The following is an 8,855-nucleotide window of genomic DNA, read 5'->3' as shown; positions in this document are numbered from 1 at the left end:
GGGTGGGTGGGATGGGGCTAAAACAGCAGGCAGGAAGAAGCCCCTTCCCCAGGTCACCTGCCCAGGGCCCACCCAGCAGCACTATCTACCTCCAGGCCTCTTTCATCGACGTCCCGGGTCCGGTCCCGGGTCGGCCCTGCGCCCCGCCTGGGCCTCTCAGATCCTGCTGCGTCGTGGCCCCTCCTTCACTCCGTCAGGGCAATCATATCCCTCCAGGGGCTCCAGAAGTACCTGGGATGCATCCTTCCTGGACACCTCCAGCCCCTGGCAAAGGCCCTCAGCCCCACCTCCAGCCCCTTGAGACTGATCGCCTCGGCCTCCTTCGCCAAGCCCCCCGTGCCTGGCTTTGGCCCCGGCCCCTTCGGGCTGTTGACTCAGCATCCTCTGACACTGAGATCAGACCCTCCACTAGCCCCTGCCTCATCCTTCTCAGAGCCTCCCAGGCCAGTTCTCCAAGCCCCGCTCCCTACCCAGGTGGCCTCATGGCCCCCTCCTTCACCACCACCCCCCTGAGGAGCCACATCGCTCCCACGCGGGGCTTGGCACCTGAAGCTCGAGGCGCTGCTCAGTCTTATCCCAGAGGTCCATGGAGCACTTGGTGCTGAATGGACAGGTGGATGGGCAGATGCATGGGTGGTGGATGAATGGACGGGTGGATGGGTGGATGGATGGACGGGTGGATGGGTGGATGGATGGACGGGTGGATGGATGGATGGATGGATGGATGGATGGATGGGTGGGTGGATGGATGGGTGGGTGGATGGATGGATGGGTGGATGGTTGGAAGGATGGGTGGATGGATGGATGGGTGGATGGATGGATGGATGGACGGGTGGATGGATGGATGGATGGATGGATGGATGGACGGGTGGATGGGTGGATGGATGGATGGATGGGTGGATGGATGGATGTATGGATGGATGGGTGGATGGATGGGTGGATGGATGAATGGACGGATGGATGGATGGGGGTGTGGGAAGTGTGTGTGGATGGATAGATGGATGGATAGATGGATGGGTGGGTGGGTGGATGGATGGACGGATGGATGGATAGATGGATGGGGGTGAGTGGATGGAGGGATGTGTGGATAGATGGGTGGATTGATGAATGGATGGGTGGATGGATGGGGGGTGGATGGATGGATGGATGGATGGGGGGGTTGGTGGATGGATGGATGGATGGATGGATAGATGGATGGGGGTGAGTGGATGGAGGGATGGGTGGATGGATGGGTGGATGGATTGGGGGTGGATGGGCGGATGGATGGGTGGATGGATGGATGGGGGGTAGATGGGTGGATGGATGGGTGGATGGATGAATGGACAGATGGATGGATGGGGGTGTGGGAAGTGCGTGGATGGATAGATGGATGGGTGGGTGAGTGGATGGATGGATGGATGGATGAACGGATGGATGGATGGATGGATGAACGGATGGATGGATGGATGGATGGATGGGTGGGTGGGTGGATGGATGGACGGATGGATGGATAGATGGATGGGGGTGAGTGGATGGAGGGATGGGTGGATGGATGGGTGGATGGATGGGGGGTGGATGGATGGAGGGATGGGTGGATGGGGGGTGGATGGGGGTAGATGCACAGGCCGGCGCATGGATGCTTCATGCCCAGCCTCTCGGCCGTGACCTCCCATTTCTGTTCTCTCCAGCTACCTGCTCTGGCCGCACGCCTCCGCCGCTGCTGCAGCTTCTTAAACCTCTGGAAGTTGCCTGTGGCTTGGGTACTCAGAATGCTCTCTTTGACCCCCTCACCCTCACCCACATGTGCAGACCCAGCCCTTCAGAAGATGCAGACGCACTTGTTCTGCCATTTCTCAAACGCTCCAGGCCCCCCTCCTGCACCGTGCTCTGCTCCTGAGATGAAGACCCCCACACGGAGAGGGCCTGCCCACCTCGAGGCTCCTGGAACCCCTTCACTCTCCAAGCCCTGTGGCAGGGCTTGGCCCTGCCCTCCCCTCTGCCCTGACAGGTCCTGGTTGCCTGGGGCAATGCTGCATCTCCTTGCTGGCTCCGGTCAGCGGCCGGGCCCCTGTCACCTGCTCGCCTGTCTCTCAGGATTGCCTCTCCACCACCCCGTCACACTGCAAGCTGCGTGCATGTGGGGCCCTTCTGGTCTCACCGCTGAGCGAATGTCCAGCTTCAGGAGGGAAGGAGTCCTTTGTGGGGTCCTCACCAGGTGAGGCAGAGTGGGTGAGGCGAGTGGTGGGCACTGCAGCCGGCTCTCCTGATGACTGGAGTCACCTTGCCACACAGCCAGGGCTCCGTGCCTGCGGATCCTTCCTTCCTTCCTTCCTCCCGAAGAAGCATCTCAAACACCTCCGCTCTCCCCCTCTTTCCCCTGCAGCCCCATCTCCCTCCGTGGCCCTTCCTGCTGGCAGACCAGCTCTCACTCCCCAGCCCAAGCCCACTGTGCCTCCCGTCAGCCACCAAGGTTGCTTCCCCCGACTGCACCTGTCCAGAGATGGCTCAGCTCTCTCCTCCTTGGGGTGAGCTCAATGCTGGGAACAGGGCGTGCTGTGAGCTCTGTTAGTGGGGCTGAGAGGGTTCTGGGGTGGCCCCTGTGCCCGGCCCCCGTCCCGTGCCATCTTGGTAGGCAGGTCCCCAGGCCTCTCCCTGCCCAGCCCACCTGCCATTTGAGGGCCAAAGCCTGGGGAGGGTCCGAGCCTTGCGGGGCCCTCCTGACCGGGCAACAGGATGGGGAGGTTGGCCCCCCCAGCCTTGCCCCCCAGCCTTCCCAGCACGGATCCAGTCCTGGGCTCCACCTCTCGCCCTCAGAGACCTGGCCCTGAGCTGCCTGCAGGCCAAGCGTTTAAAAGTGACGCCTGTTGTGCAGGGAACGTCACAGGGCCTGGGGCCAGAGCCGAGCGGGGTCATTTTTTTTTTATTATTAAAAAGTAAAACCTAAACCAAGAAAACAAAGTGATTAAGTTTCTCCTCAGAGCAGCGGGCCCATGAGGACTGGGACGCCCAGCTCCCTGGCGCGCCCACCCTCCACTACTCGCGGGAAGCAAGCGGACTGTGTTCACAAACAGGAAGCGACTGGTTTTCCCCAAATGTGAGGGCTGGGCTGGGGTCCCCAGGAGCATGGGCTGGCTGGAGCCAGAAGCCTGGCTGGGTGGGCTGCCTGCATCCTCAAGGAAACCCTCAAGGGAGACCCCTCAAGGGAGACCCCTGGCCTCTGACCCCCGGGCCAGGGAGATGGGGTGTCCAAGGATTGGGGCTCCTGCACATGGCTCCCCACCACGGTGGAGCTCAGTTACTCCATGTGGGCTGCCTGACCCCCTAGAGGACACGTGAGTGTGAGCGGGGCTCCGTGGGGGTGAGGGGGCAGGGATGCTGGCGGGCATCCTGCAAGCCAGCAGGGGTCACCTGCACCCCTTCCTGCCTGCTGCCCCATGGCTGGATTAGATTCTGGGCCAGGAAGAAGGGTGCCCCCTCCCAGCCCTGGGGTCCTCCTGGGGCCTGTCTGTGGAGTTCGGTTGAAAGTGGGGATGATCCGAGAGGAAATGTGTGCTGCCCCGCAAGGCACCGCCATGAGAGAGGCCCCCGCCTGATGTGAAGGGGAGGCGAGGCGGTCCCAGGAGGAGATCCAGGGTCAGGGGCTACTGGAGCCCTGTCAGCCTGGGGCAGGAGTGAGCTCCCTGTCAGCAGAGCACCGAAAGAGAAGCTTGCCTAGAGAGGCCCAGAGCAGGCTGGGCTCTGCAGAGAGCCCCTCTCAAAGCCCCGGTGAGACGCGGGCTTGGGGGTGGTGGGGACAGCATGGCTGGGACACCCTGGTCGGCATGCGGCAGGCGCTCGGGGCAGACGAGGAGGTTCTGAGCCGGCCGCTCTCGGGGACAGGCCCTGAGTGTGAGCGGCCAGGCGCCCACCAGCATCTGCTACGCTCCCCGCAAAGAGCCACAGCAAGAAAGCTTACCCGGATGAGAGATTCGGCCTCAGGGCTCAGTGCCTGAAGGTGCGGCCCGGCCTGCCGGGGCCTGAGAGCCAGCGTCTCGTCCAGCGGGCTTCTCCCCAGACAGAGCGAGCTCCTGGGGCAGCCAGGAGGCCTGGAGCTGGGGAGCAGGCTTCCTGCATTTCCTGGCGGGTCAGGGTTCACGATAGCCTCCCTGTCCATGCCCGCAGTGAGCAGAATAAGAGGCGACTTTAAAAAATAAAATGAAACTTGATTTGATATCTGAGTGTGGTTGACTTCCAGAGCTGATACTTTCAGGTGTGGGACTCCATTATACATGTACACGTATCTTATTCTTTTTCAAATTCTTTCCCCATTTAGGTTGTTCCGTGATACTGAGCAGAGTTCCTTGTGTATGCAGTAGGTCCTTGTTGGGTGTTTACATATAGTAGTGTGTACAGGGGGGCTTCCCTGGTGGCTCAGTGGTAAAGAATCTGCCTGCAATGCAGGAGACCCAGGTTTGATCCCTGGGTTGGGAAGATCCCCTGCAGGAGGGCATGGCAAATCTCTCTAGTTTTCTTGGCTGGAGAATTCCGTGGACAGAGGAGCCTGGCGGGCTAGGGTCCACAGGGTTGCAGAAGACGGACACGACTAAGACCCTAAGTAGCAGCAGCAGTGAGCACATGCCCACCCCATTCCCGAAGGCTCCCTCCCCCAGCCCTACCCGCTGATGACCGTAAATTCACTCTCTAAATCTGAGAGTCTGATTCTGTTTTGTAAGTAAGTTCATTTGTATCATTTCTTTTCGCAGTCTGCATAGAAGCGATATCCTATGATATCTGTCTTTCTCTGTCTGACTTCACTCAATATGACGGAAGCGATATCCTATGGTATCTGTCTTTCTCTGTCTGACTTCACTCAATATGATGGAAGCCATATCCTATGGTATCTGTCTTTCTCTGTCTGACTTCACTCAATACGATGCGCTCTGGGCCCGCCCACGTTGCTGCCAATGGCATCCTTTCCTTCTTTCCCACAGCTGAGTAATATTCCGTTGTATGTAGTACCACACCTTTTCCATCCGTTCCTCTGTCGATGGACACTTAAGTAAGAGGCGAGTTTAATGGGCATGCCTTCAATAGCAGGGCAGAGCAAGGTTTAGCCGGCAAGACGTGAGAACATGTCACAGGGAAACCAGATTTAGGACGGAGTGCCATTGACACCAGGATGGAGCTGTCACCCGGCGGGGACAGATAGGACCTGGGATAGACCCGGGTGTTCACGCAGAGAGCCTCAGACCACAGAGAACACTGGGAAGTTACAGCAACAGAGTGTGCCCTACCAAGTCCTCCCGGAAAGGGGCCAAAGAGGAATTACCTTCAAAACTCTTGAGGAAACTCACAAGCCATTTGAAATGAAACTGGATTAAAAAGAAAAGCTACATTTACAAGAAAAGCTGCACACAGAGATTGACATAAAGCAGCTTTACACAGAATCATCAGATGCAGAAGCAGCCAAGATGCCCTCTCATGGGCACAGAATCATCAGATGCAGGAGCAGCCAAGATGCCCTTTCACGGGCAAGTAGATGAATAAACTGGGCCTTCAGGACAATGGACTGTTATTACTCAGTAATATGGAGAAATGAGCTATCAGGTCACGAAAGACATGGAGGAAACGTGAATGTGCACGACTGCAGGGGAGAAGCTGGTCTGAGAAGGCCACGCGTGGTCTGAGCCCGACCGCGTGACATTCTGGAAAAGGCGGGACAACGGAGACAGTGAAAGGCTCAGCGGCTGCGGGGGGTTAGGGCCGGTGGGGGGTGGGCAGGCAGAGCTGGAGGATTTTCAGGGGAGTGAGACTATTTCTCGGGACCCCACGATGATGTCACCGTGAGTACCCACCTTTATATGTCTATCCAAGCCCAAGAAAGCTCAACTCCAAGGGTGAGCCCTGGTGGGAAGTGTGAACGTCATTACCTATAATAATGTCTCAGTATGAGTTCACTGATGTTGACCAGTTCTCCCCCGAGAGCAAGGTGTGAGTGGTGGGGGTGTGTTGTGTGTGGTGGGCAGGGGGGTAGAGGGGACTCTGAACACTCTGCGAAGCTTTCTCATAACCTCGTCTGAGGGCTGTCAGGGGCCGATCTTTCGTGCCGCTGCCGGTGCAGCACAAACCGTCTCACAGCCCGCCTGTGTGGGTCCCTCGCGCCTGTGCTCTCTGTCTTAACGCGCAGAGAAAATGAGACACAGCGGATGTGAACGCGGAGCTGCTCCCCAGCCCTGCCCTGGGACCTCCATATCCCGTTATTCTTGCCTCGGTACCCCTTGACATTCTTGAACATTATAGAGGATCCCAAAGACTGTTAGTTGATAGAGAGTGGCATCTCCTGAGATTTTCCGGATTAGACGTTAACACTAACGCATGGAAATGTTCTCAAATAGTTGAATTTTTAAAAATTAAAAAACAAAATATTCTAAGCATTTCTCTGGTGATCCAGTGGCTAAGACTTCACCTTCCACCGCAAGTGATGTGGGTTTGATTCCTGGTCGGGGAACTAAGATCCTGCATGCCTTGCAGCCAAAAAAAAAAAAATGAATGAAACAGAAACAGCATTGTAGCAAATTCAATAAAGACTTAAAAAAAATGGTCCACATGGAAATATCTTTAAAAATACTCTAAGTGAATACAAAGTCACAAGATACTCCATATTAACATAAGGTACCTTTTTAAACAAAAAAGTCAGTAAGCTTTTCCGCACAAAGCATGTTTAGTGGGAAGAGTGGCGTGGCTTCAGACTTGGGAAAGCTCTGTGGCTGGGAGCTGACTGCTGTCACTCAGCATCATCCCGTTGCCCGTGGAGACGCGGTCTCTGGGGAGAGGGAGGGTCACTCAGCGGACTTCTCAGGTGTGCTCGGGCTTCCTTTCTGATGCGGCGCCCAGACTCGACAGGGGTGGGTTCTCAAAAGTGAGCTGTACTGTGGGGTCTGAAGCCCCATCAGCAGCCTCTCCAGGCACTGTGTTTTTTTGAAAACCCCTCCACCAGGGAGATGAAAGAAATGATGAACAAGCAGAAGGGGGACGGAGCAGAAACCTCGGCGACACCCGGTGACGCCAGGAGCTGGGTTGGAACCTTCGCCGCCCTTCATTCCACATAAACGTAGGTGGATTCGGGAAACTCTCCACCACACATGCAGTTTTGGCTGTAAATCTAAAATTGCTCCAAAGCAAAGTTGATTGGGGGGAAAACGCCACCGGCTGCCTGGCTCTCAGAGGACACTTCCCTGTGTGTGGCCACTGGGGCATGCCGGGCCCCAGGTTAGGCAGGAGCACCCAAGGTCATGCTCTCCAGGGTTGAGAGCGAAAACTCAGGTCCGGGAATGCCGCCGCCTGGCTCTTCGGGCTCTTTCGGGACTGGAACGCCGCCGTGTGCATGTGCCCCAGATTCTGCTCGAAAGTTCAAAGGGGATCGCCGGCAGCGGACCCCACAGGCTGTTTCCCTCAAGGTGACAGGACGGTCCTTCTCCTTGGAGAGCACAGCCAGCACATGCGGGCTGGTGGTCCCTGAGCTTGGAACTCAGGCCGCCCAGCGAGGGCGTCTCCGGGGGGTGCCGGCTGCTGCCTCGAGCCCCGCTGCTGTGTTCGCAGAGTATCAAGACACACTCCAGAGTCCAGCTTCGTGGGATTAATAAAGTTTACTACTTTGTCAAGTGCGTTCTCAAGTGCTGCTGGCCGCCGGCCTAGGCGCCTGCTCCGCGGCTGCCTCTTAGAGCAGAGGCCAGCAGGCTGGGAGACCCTCGCTCCAGTCTCCCCCCTGAACTGCCGCCCCCCGGCCCCTGTCCCAGGCAAACTCCCCTCCTATAAAGATATCTGGCGGGAGAGCATCTGCAGCCCCCTCCCTCTTCTCTTTGCATCCACCCCACCGTCCCCGCCTGTCCGCCCTCCTGATTCAATTGTCCTCGGCTTTCAAGGCCTTCTATGATCCTCTCCTCTTCCAGGGAGCCCTCCTCGACCAGCTTCACCTGGAGGAGTGCAATTTCTGGAGCTCCCACGGCCCATCCTTCTCCTCCATGTGTTTCTGGCTGCCCCCAAGTCCGGTGTGAACTTCTCAGGACAGAGTCCCCCGCACCCCTCATACCTCCCCTTTGTCCACCCTGAGCTCCTGCACGGCTGTTGCTGCCGCATGAGCCTTGCCTGCTAGCCTGGCAGTGGCCGCACTCCTTTGGTTCTGGGAATTCTTTTGACTCCCTGGTGAAGTGCTGGGAGAAGAGCCCGGCCTCTGTGCTAATTGCAAGCAGAGCATGCAGGGAGACTGCGGCCCATGCTGGACGGCTGGCCCCACATCCCTCATCTGGGGCACCCTCAGGAACGATCTTCCTCGAGTGTCACAGGGAATCAGGCCTGAAATCCTGGGGTGCTGGGGAGGCTTCCACAAAGCTCACGGTGGGCGGGAGTGACCAGGATTAGGGGGCCTGAGGCCCCTCGGGCTTCCTTCCCCGGGAGCCCCAGGCCAGGCTGGGCCGGGAGGTGCATGCTCCAGAGGTGCCAGGCCCAAAGCAGCCGCTTTTCTTCAGTTGCCCCCGAAAGTGGTTCTCACCGGCAAGGTCCCTATCGCCCGCAGGATGGGGTGCCTAGCCCTTGACACTGCGCTCAAGGCATCTCTCAGACGTCCTTGGCCTGAGAGACCCCACCTGCATGGGAGGGCCCGGTCCAGTTGAGAGAACAGACTTGGCACCGACCTTGGCACCGACCTTGCCCACGCCTGCCACAGGCATCCCTGCTGTTCCTTGTCACACCTCCTTCCAGGCCCGGAAGGGCACCGCCTGTCCCGTGGCCCATGGAAGGGACTTGTCACGCCTCCTTCCAGGCCCGGAAGGGCACTGCCTGTCCCGTGGCCCATGGAAGGGACGCACGCCTGCTCCCCTCTGCCCTGCACCGCTGCCAGC

The 8,855-nt window shown here is 58.2% G+C and overlaps 1 long non-coding RNA gene across 1 annotated transcript in view; it reads left to right on the top strand.

The window, feature by feature from the left end:
* The window catches only part of LOC104987334, a 5,420-nt gene extending 2,516 nt beyond the window's left edge, over window positions 1-2,904 (top strand). Inside the window, exons 2-3 of the long non-coding RNA XR_825118.1 lie at window positions 1,668-2,194; window positions 2,363-2,904. This is a non-coding gene — a long non-coding RNA (uncharacterized LOC104987334). The remainder of the gene's footprint in view (window positions 1-1,667; window positions 2,195-2,362) is intronic.
* Window positions 2,905-8,855: the final 5,951 nt, after the last annotated feature.

The sequence above is a fragment of the Bison bison genome, unplaced genomic scaffold (assembly GCF_000754665.1).
Source record: "Bison bison bison isolate TAMUID 2011002044 unplaced genomic scaffold, Bison_UMD1.0 scf7180017845998, whole genome shotgun sequence".
Taxonomy (NCBI): domain Eukaryota; kingdom Metazoa; phylum Chordata; class Mammalia; order Artiodactyla; family Bovidae; genus Bison; species Bison bison.
Note: the sequence above shows the minus strand (reverse complement) of the source record. Positions and strands in the feature narration are given on the sequence as shown.